The 12,685-nt window shown below is 31.7% G+C and overlaps 1 long non-coding RNA gene across 2 annotated transcripts; it reads right to left on the bottom strand.

Annotated features, from left to right (window-relative positions):
- On the bottom strand, positions 1-7,612 carry LOC147381846 (uncharacterized). Of its 2 annotated transcripts, XR_015174314.1 has the most exons (7): positions 7,454-7,612; positions 6,496-6,619; positions 2,452-2,561; positions 2,273-2,341; positions 1,363-1,515; positions 1,148-1,240; positions 1-177 (listed from the first exon to the last, which is right to left on the bottom strand). It is a non-coding gene; the product is annotated as an uncharacterized LOC147381846 (long non-coding RNA). The 2 variants fall into 2 exon arrangements; XR_015174313.1 differs by lacking the exon at positions 1-177 and having other exon boundaries at positions 688-1,240; positions 7,454-7,610.
- Between the last annotated feature and the right edge of the window lie 5,073 nt (positions 7,613-12,685).

Genomic DNA, 12,685 nt, shown 5'->3' with positions numbered 1-12,685 from the left:
AAAAAAAAAAAAAGGATCAATCAACAATGAAGTTGATGATGTAATTTACAAATTCCTAACCACCAACAATGCATTAAGAAAGTTACGAAGTTAATTCTGAAATATGCTCACCCGCATGACCAGCATAGAACCCATTATCTTCTTCCCTTTTTGAAATATATATATATTGCAAGAAGACTTCATAGGAATAAAACATGAAGATTTTACATGAATATGAGTAATAGACAGAAATTAATACAAAATAATTTCACGAAAAATCTAGAATGCAATTCAGAAGTACTCTTTCGAAGATAGGCTCACAAGTGTGTTATTATGCATCAAATTACGAGATTTTTTTTTAAAGACTAACTTTCCATATCAAAGAAAAATAAGATTTTACATGAATAGAAACTAATTGTTTCCCATGTGTTAGATATTATGCTGACAGATAACAAAGAAAATTTTAATTTATTCAAATATTCAATTTTCAACTAATATTTATGTAATTTATATATGGTTTTAATATATACCATCTAATGTAAATAAATTCTATAATGTATGATATAAATCTCAAGAGATAAAAGCATATGTAGGATATCTAAAAAACCTGAAGTGGTGCAAGTCCACACATCAACTATGACAACATATATCAACAGGAGTTGTAGTTTTAACAAATACAAAGAAAACAGAGTATATAACAAAGTAATATCAAATGCAACCTATAGCCATCCCATTAACACAAAACTCAACTTAACGTTTATAATCCACATGACAAGCATCATATATTAAACTAAAGAAGAAAGAACACCTAGAAAGAGAAGGTAATTCTGGTGTGGGAGGTTGTACCTCCTTGACCACATCTGTAGGAGATTTTAATATGGTTGTCAGGGAGATTTTAATATGCTTAGAAGACCTTTAAGGGTTGTTTGGGTGTCGGGTAACACCAACTCCTTGTCTTTCTATGCCTTTTTGAAGGCTTTATCAATCCACATTAAAACTAACCATTGAGACCATCTAATGGCCAATTTTCTAAGATCTGCCTAAGTTAACCGTTACAAAATCATGCAATCTTTCTCCATCTACCTTTATAAATTCACAAGTAAAAGAGATCAAACCCACTAAAAAGCATGAGTATAAGTGCATAAATGAAGCATAGAACAGATCGTACCATAATTGGAGCAGCACCACACCACCATTTGTTCACAAGATTTTTCAGGTTGGTTACAGTTATTACCATGTAATAGCAAATGTGCCCAATAACCTGCATGCACATGATTTTCTTATTCCATTGTATGTATCACAAAAATAAATGAAAGACTATGTAGTTTCTATAGGAAACCAAAAACAACAACAATGACAACAAGAACAAAAGAAAAATATTACCTCTACAGTTTCAAGATAAAGATTCATCTACTTGATACAAGTTGAAATAGAAGGTATTGTAACTTCACTAATTGTTATGCAAGATTTGACAAAGCTGACAAGTTTGGCTGCATCTTTAATTGCTAAATAGCTGCTGGAATGCACCAGAACTTCCTACCAATGAAATGAAACGCCAAATGATGGTTTTTCATCAGTCAAGAAACTTCTGATTACAAAATTCTAGAAAGAAATATATACAATAACCATGAAGCTTCAAATCATATTCATTGTATTAAGTAATCCATATTCCATATAGAGTGCTTTTACTTGCAAGAGAACCAATCTTAGATGTTAGATTATCTACCAAAAAGAGAAAAACAAAAAAAGACATTTTAGGAGGCTTTCAACATAGGCACCCCACATTACCTAATAGAGCAAAGGATTACACGTAGCTATTCATCTTTTAATCGCTGTAGACATATTCGACGCCCAACCATTTGCATTTCTTAGTGAGAAACAAAAAAAATTCATTGTTTCAATCCTAGTTATTAGATTAATTGTGTAGTGGGAAATATACGATGTAGAGCTCAGATCCAAACTCACTCTTCAAGATTAAGTTCTCCAGAGAACTGGAGAATGCAATGCAAACATTTGTAACTCTCCCTGTACCTAGTCTGTTGTGAAAATAAATCCAATTTTACCCAACAAACAGAAATATAAGAAAATCCAATTTGTTTCTTTTTGTCTTATTTTTTATTAATCTCTGGTATCTAGATTAGCCTCGAGTTTCAGATTGTTAAGTATAGTAATGATGGTATCAAAGGATGGTAGTGACAGATCCTAATGGGACAAAAAAAAATCAAACCAAGTGTTAATTCTGGAATCATATACAGTGAAAACAAATTAGGGGGAAAAAAAAACTGTAAATTACTTGGTGTTGTGACCCTTGATGTCCTTAACATTGGTAACAACCTTTTAGAAATCGACACAATCCTTTACCCTGTAGATGAACAGAGGAACCCAAGAGCATTAAAACAATTTTCTCCCCTTAATCATCAAAATCAAATCATAATCCTAAAGAACCAGAAAAAAAGGAGGTTGAACACTCACAGAACTCTGTCCAATGCATTAAGATCATTCTCAACCTCGTCAAAGACGATTGTTGCAATTTCAAAGTCAAATACTGGATCGTCATCACTTTGTTTCCGAAACAGGGTGAACTGATGAGTCAAAATAGAAACCTTAAAATCAGACCGTACTTGTTTATATGTAGGAATAAAATTGTAAACGACCTTCATCACCATGCTAGAGTAGTAAGACAAAAGGATGGCATTTGTACAATATATTAGAGAGTTGTTTAAGCATAGTATGTGCATATGTACAATATATTAGAGATGTAATTGAAGGACCATGATCTCAAATACTTCAGAATATGAAAGCTTGAGATTCATGGAGATAGTGGAGTATAGTGAGAGGTTAAGGTGGTAGCAAACCAAATGATGAATTTTTTGTGATTCGAGATATACTTAGCCGAAAATATGTTAAATTACTCTTAATGAAGAATACGCATGCCTTCCAATTGAATAATTAGCACGATTATCTACAATGGTGATCAACTAAAACCCTGTTTTGAGAAACATTTCTGCTTTCAATTGTCTACAATGACCTGCGCTGACACATTATGTTTGAGTGGGCCAAGGTCTTAACTTCATCTCCAACTCTACTGATCAACAGCTGTGGTATCTCTTGTGATTTATTTCATTCCAAGTGTGGATTGCGACAATGGAACAAAGCAGATAAAAAGTAGTTTTAGATCTACATATTTATATACTTGAACATTTAATAACTATAATCACACTAGAGTTTGGAATCTACATGGCTAACCAAGTTTCCTTCGAGCTCGTGGAGACATATCGAACTATATCTTACACCTACCCATAGTTTGAGATGTTCAGAAAATAATAGTCTCAGTTAAAGAATTTGATAGACATAATGTCTTTTGATGATGACTAAGTAGTCATAGAACCGAGAAACCACTCAAAAGTTCATCTCATGTCAAACCTTGCAGAATGATTTGTAAGTGAATCAGTTTGAGCTTCCATAACCAGGAAACTCTATACGTCAGGAGAAATCTGAAAAAAATTAGTAAACTAAACCATTTAACAAAAACACTTTGTTTACAGAATGGAAGTATTTGGGAGCAATGAACCTTGGTACGTGCATCATCTCATCAAGGAGATTAGAGCTATTGAAGTTCAATTTTCTGAAATCTCTCATGTTTTGTACTTCTCATCTTTATATATAACCATTATTTTTTCATGTGGGTCAGAAAATATTAGCGGGCTAATGGACCCAATCGATAGCTTTTCAATGAAGTAGTTTCACTTCAATGGGAGGTATGAAACATTTTTAGCAATTCTTCGAATAATTCACGGTTTTCCTATAATAATACAACCACTGATTAGAACTTTTGTCAAATTTAACTCCTAGGAAAATTTTGCGGACTTTTTTATCTTCTTTAAATTATTTTTTAATTATTAAATTTTGAATTAAACCAATCTTAAAAAGTTTGTGTAAAAAAGGGTAAAAATGTATGAACCCTGATTTTGTTTTAAAATTTTCTATCACAAATCTAAAAACCCTTGTGTAATGAGAGCTAATATTTTCCTAGCCGGGTTGGTTTTTATTAGATCCCAATATTAGGATGCAAATCTAATTTGATAATAATATTCTTTTTTGCTAAATAAATCCAATTTGATAATAATATATAGATAAACTCATATATATATAGGGGACGGTTCATGGGACATAAGTAAAAACATATGTAAAAACAATGGTTTTTCAAAATATGGGTTAGTAGTTTCGGATTGAGCTGATATTTTGAGAGGATGATCTCTATGATGAGAAGATCATCCTCACAAAATATCAGACCATTCCAAACCTTCTAACCCAATCAAAAGTGATTTAGAATGTGGACCATCAATTTTTTACCAATAATTAGTAACCACTTTTGATGGGATATATATATATATATGTTGATCCAGAACAGGGACATGGTTGATCCAGAACATATCCAATCGATTATGAAATTGGATCCTTATTGGAACCAAAATCATTTATCCAGATCCAAACTCATCAGACTGGTATACTGGCCAAGCTTGAAACCTTGTCTACTCGACACATTTATATGCTACATGAGGACCCAATTTAAAAATTAAAACAATCGAAAAAGAATAAAAGGATAATACATCTATTTTCCTTGTTAGGGAGTAAGTCTTCTTCTCTGTTAAGTGGCATACAAGGCAAACTTAATTTTTGTTCAGAAATTTGCCACAGATAACAATTATGATTTTATCTTTACACATACTTGTTTCATTGTGAAGGACAACTCAACAGGGAGGATTGCCTTCCAAGGACCGAGTGAACATGGCATGTATCCCATTAAACTTTAACCACATTCTGCAAATAAATCCAACCGCCATATTTCTTTTATAGGGTGTGCATCCTTTCATTTGGATGAGGGGAGAACTATGAATATAAGAGGGTCACAGGGCTTAACTGGGGTATGACACACCCGAGAGTGGAGGAAAATATACACTCAACACTCCTCCTCACCCATAAGGGTGGAAAGAATCAAACCTGTGACCAATACAAACCTAGCGCTTAGATGCCATGTTAACCAACCACTACTCCAAAAAACCGATCTGAGTATAAAAGTAGCACTGACTTAGATAATACAAAGGAGCTGTTTCCAGCTGTTGAAATTGACACAAGCCAGCCCCCTTTTGTTTTTAAATGCCAGCTGTATGATCTAACTGGGGTCCCCACTGAATGACAAAAGATTATGGTTAAAGGTTTATTGAAGATATGGAAGAGTTCTATATGATGCAGCCAAGAAAATTGTGCAGAATTCTCATTGTGCCCTCAGTTTATGTTTCAGATAATTTGTTCAAACTTATTGAGACATTTTCTTAAATGCAGGATGATGCAGATTGGTTAGCATTAGGACTGAAAGAGGTGACTTCTCTATTCAGTATTTGAAACTTCAAAATCCTTAATTTGGACTTGTATAATCTGTTACTAACCATAGATTAACTGATGACGAAAACCTGCAGTGCCCCAGGCCAATCTTCTCTGGCATATTTTATTTTAGTTATTTATCTACTTAGGTGCCTAATAATGCTCCAATTCTACTTGCTTTGGCTATAAGAGTCCTATTAACGATAAACCTTCTCATACCCGTGCATGTAGAAAGGTATATCTTGCTTTGTGAATCTATTCAAGACTAGGTCATTATAAATCACAAGTATTTCCAAAAATCCTCCTATTCAAATTTTTCCTCGCACTATTCACCTATTTTTCCAAAATTCTTTTCTTGTCATTGCAATCCATGGCTCTAGTTGCCTCTTTTGGTCAATGATTACAGTGCCATTGTTTATTCTGACTGAACTTCCTTTTTTCTACACACAACCAACTTGAACTAGCAATAACAAAACCAATTGGACATATGGGGTGAAGTACATATTTGCTTTTTATAGATGATATAGTACTACTATTCACAATATTAAAATTATGGATTATTACACATTTCAAAACTTAATACATGGAATACATAAATCATATTCTGACATTCAACATAATGTTTTAGTCAACCTTATTTCTCGGAATAAGCGTGAGATAAGAGACATGAGCAAACAATGCAATAAATTCTCAGTGATAGCAAAACTAAATAATTGCTTAGCCAATGATGCATTCCTAGTGCAATTTCATTTCATCTCTTTCAACTAATCAGCCAACAAGATCCATCCTACTAAATGAGCACATCCATTTATATCATCTTGGACTAAATAAAAACTAATAAGATGAGCTTCATGGAAAATACTGAAATCAATGCATTATTCTAAATTTGCCCAATCACACAATATATATATATATTTTCGAGAAAATTGTACCCACTTGATAGATGGCCTCTCTCTTTTGCAAGGAATCCAACAAATCCAAAGACCATTGCTTAAGATCATCCACTGAGTTTTTACTTAATAGAATTAACTATAGCCATGATGGTGCATCACTTTTTTGTTTGCTGGTATCTAAAGTGTTGTTTGTCATCATCATAATGAAAATAATTCACAAAGAAGTATTAACAGAACTCACTGTTGCAGTCAAGTTGGATACAGCTAACTGAAATTTTTCTCTGGTTTTCGAACTTGCAACTTGTCCAACCTTTGCCACCTTGTTGAAAGCACCACTAAACCAATGTGCTCCTGCAGTTACATACCTGTCCAATCATAAAAACAGATTTATTCTCCTTTGCCAAAATCTATTGATAACAATATAATATAAACAATTAAAAAGAGAAACCAAATTACAAAAAAAGGATTAAACAAAGAAAAATTAGGACCAACAAAGGGAAATCAAGAGCACATAGTATATGTGGAACTTATCTATCTGAAGTAATTGTGTGGATGTGAAGTGTTTTGGTTAATCTTTAATTGTAAAGAATCGATGAATATGCAAGCATTGGCTATAGTAATAGATTCAAACATGTAAAATATGTTTGATTTGATTAGAATTCAAATCAAACATGATCAGAAAAAGAGATCAATCTGATAAGAAAAACTTGAGAATCGTAGATCTCTACAAATTACATAAATCAGATTCCAAATAAAAATAATTTTTCTTACCATAATCAACTTCACTCGGCACAGAAGACTCAAAATCAGAAAATAGAAAGATGAAATTATGTTTTTCCTAATCAACCAAACCTAGAAAAGAAGAAACTTTGTTTTTGGTAATCAACCTAAATTCTTCATAACTGTAAACTAGATCCAATGGTTTGAGAGAGAGAGAGAGAGAGAGAGAGAGAGAGAGAGAGAGAGAGATTCAATGAACGTCTGCGTTTGTTGAAGCTCTATTGAGAATTTGAAATTTGAGTTTTCGGCTCTAATTGGAAGAAAACCTAAAATTATAAATCAGAGATTTTGATTTCTGATTCTGAAATCAGAGATTCAATGGTGGTGTCGAATATGATCGAGAGATGAAGCTTCGAATGGTGTCGCCATTATAGAGAGACTTCAAGCGAAGTTCAGAGAGAGAGAGAGTTGTTACTTACAGGTTCGGGTGATGGAGATATGATTTCTTGAACAAATTAGCTGCAGAGATCCACAAATTCAGAAATGGAGGTCAACGTCACAAGCCCTAATTCAGAGGAGGAGAGCTGGTTAGAAGAAAAAAATATATACAGTTCAGTCGAGATGATACATATATATTTTTTTCCGAGGGCACGTTTTCATGTAGGAGACCTTTAAATAGAGACGGATAGACAACCGCTATATTATTATTATGTATACTACTGGCACCCCAACTTTTAATTATGAAACCAATATTTTCATTCAATCTAATGATCTCTTCACCATAGAGATCATCCTCACAAAAAAAAAAAATCAGCTCATTCGGAACGTTGATGCCCATATAAGACAAAACACGTTGTAGCTTTATGTGTATACATCCTAGATTATATAGATATCTGTTTTTATCAATTACTTATATCTATTATATTTATATTTATTTATATAAAAAGAGGATTGTTTGGTACGATTATTTTTATTAATCAAAATATCTTTATTTATCAACAAAGTCTTTTTATATCCTATAAACTATGTCGGTTTCATCAACTTCTCTGCAGATCCCTACCACATCAATTCCTTACGAAAAGTCTTTCCTTTTATTCCAACATCAACAACACTCATCTTCGTCTTCGTCAAGAGTAAGATAAAAAAATTTGGAAGTATAACTGATGGATTTTTTATGTTCATCTAGGAGGGTACAATTGTTTTTTACTTGCTTTCAAAGGGTTTTCTTAAAAGGGTCGAAGAAAAAATTAAAAATGAAATTGAATAGGTTAAAATAATTTATTTACCTAATGGATTAAAGATCTTGAAGACGATTGGTTTTCAGCGGAAGATTATTAACGGTTGCCTAAAAGTTGAAGATGAAATCCTAAATTTTAATTATTTAAAAATAAAATAAAATTTAGGTCAATTGAAATAAAGTCTTACAAGTCAAGGGGCATGTTGTCAGCTTAAAAGTGTACAGAATAATATCAAAAAATTGGATCAACTTATGATTAATCTTCTACACCATTAATTTAGGTGTTTTATAGATGTTATTGTGTGCGTGATTTATAATATTTTGTTGTTTGGGTGAACATATTAAATTATTAAATGTTCAATATATTCTTTTAGATATCAATGATAATTATATTATTCCTAATTTCTGATTCAAGATTTTTTTTTTTTTTTTTTTTTTTTGGTCTGAGATCAATTTATTGTTGAATGAAAATAGAATGAATTTGACAAGTATGCATAATATAATGTAAAAAATTAAATCATTTTTTTAATACTTTTCAACTTTAGACCAACGAATATCGACAAATTGAATATTGTGATTACAATATATCTTCTATATGATTCATTTAGGTGTTCCGTCAATTTCTTTTTTTGTTTGATATGTGTGTATTATTTGATAATTTTTTGTTTGGATGAATTGGATTGCATTTGTTAAATGTGGGGTGATCTTCCTCTTCTTATCCTCTTTTCCTACTATTATGTTACTCTCTCTCTCTCTCTCTCTCTCTCTCTCACTCTCACTCTCTCATTGAGTGTCTTTGTGTTATTTCTTTTGATAGGTTTTCAATATTGTTTTGAGGGGATATAAGATGTGGTTACTAAACAATGTAGAGAGTAGAACTTTACATTCATCTCTACCTTGGTTATTATATCTGTGCAAAGTACAATTATTTTGGTACTTATCAATTTTCTTCTTTAGATTTCTTACTTTCTTTTATTGTATGTTCCTGATTTGAGAAGGGGTTTATTCTTTTATTTTTTACCCTTTTTTTTTTTTCTCTCTCTCTCATATCTTTTCTTTGTTACTAAGACTTTTGATGTTGCTAGCCGTGCAAATACGTGACTTGGACTACAATATGATTGTTCGATTTGATATTGGCAAGAAAATTACAAGTAGATGCAATTTAAATTCCATTCTTCAATTGGTGAGAAACAACAGATAACTATGAAAGAGATAACAAAATATAAAGTTAAAGAAAACTTAACAGAAGTGAGTGACAAATAGATAGAAAGACATAATAGTAACATACAAGCTGTGGACTCTCTTGTTCTGAACTATATTCACTTGGATTGGTTGCAAATACAAATATCTACAAGAAGCCTCAAGAAACAGGTGTAATCAGATAAATTTGCTATTCTCAACCTTATTTGAAGATTGCGGGTAGGGACTTTCTCATCTATCTTGCATCCATGATGTTCAAAATGCGTAGTTATACTTCCATCTTTATTACTCATGAGCTCTACATTCCACTATGAACGATCAAAAAATGCCTTGAAAGTTGTAGGATGGTATTACATCACTAACAATGGTAGGTAATAAAATTTTCATAATGGAAATATTAGAAATGCAACTTGGTGAACTTTTTCTTTTAAATGCATGAAAGAAATCAGTCATTACTAATAAAAATTTAATAAACTCGATATTCAACTCAAGCTCTAAGTATATTTTTAGTGATCTTAAAGAAAGTCTAGGAAAAGCCACAAATCGTACCAAGCAAAGGAAGAGTAAACTTAGTGACTTGCTTGGGTCTTGAATTGTATCCAAATTGAGATAATTGAAGAAGCCTTAAATCAATTCATAATAGATGAAGTGTTACTACTTACGATATGCATCAATTGGATGCCTAAGTTGATGCAAATTTCTTTTTTCCATAGTTGTTCAATGACTAGACTCCAAAATCTCTAGTAAAATGGGCACAATATACACCCAAAATACATCAGCACCTAAAAACATTAGAAAGCACCGTTTAGAATGCACAACTGACCAAAAATCAAAATGAACTCATTTAAGTTAAAAAAAATTAGCAAGTTAGATACCTTAATTTTGCTTAAGACAAAGAAATTGAAGAAAATGAAATTGAATTTCTTCTAATCTTCAGCTAAGACAGCTCCCTTTCAAATTTTCTTTAAGATCCGTTTCACAATCCTCTGTTTCTCTCTCAAACTTAGTCCCCAAAAATGTTCCCTTTTGATGGTCAATAGTCCATCAAAAAACCTATTAAGAATAAATTACTATTTCCAATATTGTTCTTTAAAAAAAAAAAAAAAAAATTAATATAAATACCTACCTTAACAAAACCAAAATTTCATATATGGGTGAAGGTTAAAACAAAGCTAAGCATTATTGGTGTAAGTTAGCAGCATGTTTTAGAACATGCATTCCACATTAATCAGGAAAAAAACTACTGACAACAAACTTTGCATGTGCAAGCTAAATTCCTGTTATAGTTAAAAACAGCAAGATTGTGAGGTGGGTGAAGTATACCGTTGGTTGATCACTATATGACATACATTAACAACACTATCAAACTTATGAACTCTTATTTAATTTGTAATCTGAACTTTGGATCACATTTTCTAATAGATATCAGATAATGAAGAAGTAGAATGTTGGCTATTGTATCCATGTTCTCAATTTAAATAAATGTGAATTTCATATTTTTTATTGATCAATCTTCTCTGTTTTTTTTTTTTTTTTCTGCTCTAAGCAAGCTTATATGCTTGTAGTGTACATTTTTTTTCCTGAAAAAAATGGCAAATCCCCTTATTTCAAGTTTTTGAAATAGAACATGAATTAACCTTTTGTTTACGGTCTTTTAATTTACACATGTAGTTGATAGAACTTTAGATTTTTCAATTGGAGATGATGATGATAATAAAGCTTTATCTTCTCAATGGGTTTTACAGTCTCTCTCTCTCTCTGGTAAGTTAGGTTAGTTTTTAGTTGGGATTTTTAAATCCACTACATGTTGTAGAATAGTTGCTAATTTCTCTATTATTCTATCATAAGAACTTTTAGTTGCAAGGTAAGGTTTGATAAGTTTTTTTTTCCTAATATTTCTCTTCTTTTGATTGTTTTCTTTTCTAAATCAAACTTCTTTTATAATCTTTGCATAGAGATAGCAATAATTTAATGAATGAACACAAGAAATGCGATGTCATTTTAGATACTTCAAATTAGATTGTGCGAGGAGAATGCAAATTGTAAATGTAGATATGCAGCATAGTGTGAGTTTTGTACTCGATCCTCTTGTTCGCATTTAAAATTCTGCACCATAGTAAGAGGCTTTAACTATTTATATTTCTATGATATTCTTCTTTATTGTTAGTTGAGCATTTTTAATATATGTTAAGGTTATGATTGAAACCATTGAAAAACACATGTCATAAACTATTATCATTGGTGAGATTGGAATAGAACTGGAACCATTTAACCAATACAATTGCTCAAGGAAGTGTTCAACTGATTAGGAGAGCACATGGAATGACACATTGAACATATATAATAATCCTTCTCTTCAGATTCTTGTTTGTGGCATAGAGATGCAAATCAACATCATATTAAAAATTACAAAGGAAATATCCCTTGTAAGTTAAAGCATTTTTTTTTTCATGCATTTTTTTAAGGCAAACTTAACCTATCTCCAGGAAAGCATTTTTTTTTTCAATGAAGGGAAGGTTAAGAAGCAAATCAAAGCATACGGAAGACTCAACAAGAATCTGATGATGCTTGGGAACACCAATCTAATGCATATTTCAATCAACCTCTTGACCAATGGACATTTGGTTTTCAAAGATTACTGCAAATACACCACAGAATGAGCCAAGCCATCATGGACAAACAGATGCACGACAACACGGGCATCTAGATGCTTAGTTCTCTTACGATTCAGATTGACCTGATATGCCAGATGGAAGCCCTTCCATGGTAATAGCTTGATTTTAGTTGGAGCTAGAGACTTTCAAATCCTCCTCCATTTGGGATCAAGTTCCCTTCTTCTAATGAATTCCCAAGCATCATCCTTGGAAGAAAATTTTCGAGATTGTGATTCAGTCTAAACTACTTTTTTAAAATGATCTTTTAGGTAAATTAAAAGAAAAAATATCCTCCATAAGAGGTTCATTACACACCATACTCCTCTTATGCATTCTTTGAATATGTTTCTTAATCTGACCCATTAATTGAGCAAGAACTGAATATGGAACCTATTTGTTGGTACAAATATTTGTCACTTCAGAGATCATATTGTAATCAAAACATTTAGTTTATATTATTAACCAATATAGCTTGTAAATTGGTTTGGATTTAGAAACTTTCATTCTAATAAAAAAAAAGTGTCCGCTTTACATATATACTCAACATGTAATTTCTTAGGAATATTGTTTTAACATATTTCTTTAATAAATAATTATTAGGACATGTGTTCCAATTTGGG

The sequence above is a fragment of the Akebia trifoliata genome, unplaced genomic scaffold (assembly GCF_017979445.1).
Source record: "Akebia trifoliata isolate Shusen 1 unplaced genomic scaffold, ASM1797944v1 Contig00220, whole genome shotgun sequence".
NCBI classification, from domain to species: Eukaryota; Viridiplantae; Streptophyta; class Magnoliopsida; order Ranunculales; family Lardizabalaceae; genus Akebia; species Akebia trifoliata.
The sequence above is the reverse complement of the archived record's forward strand: the minus strand, read 5'-3'. Positions and strand labels throughout refer to the sequence as shown.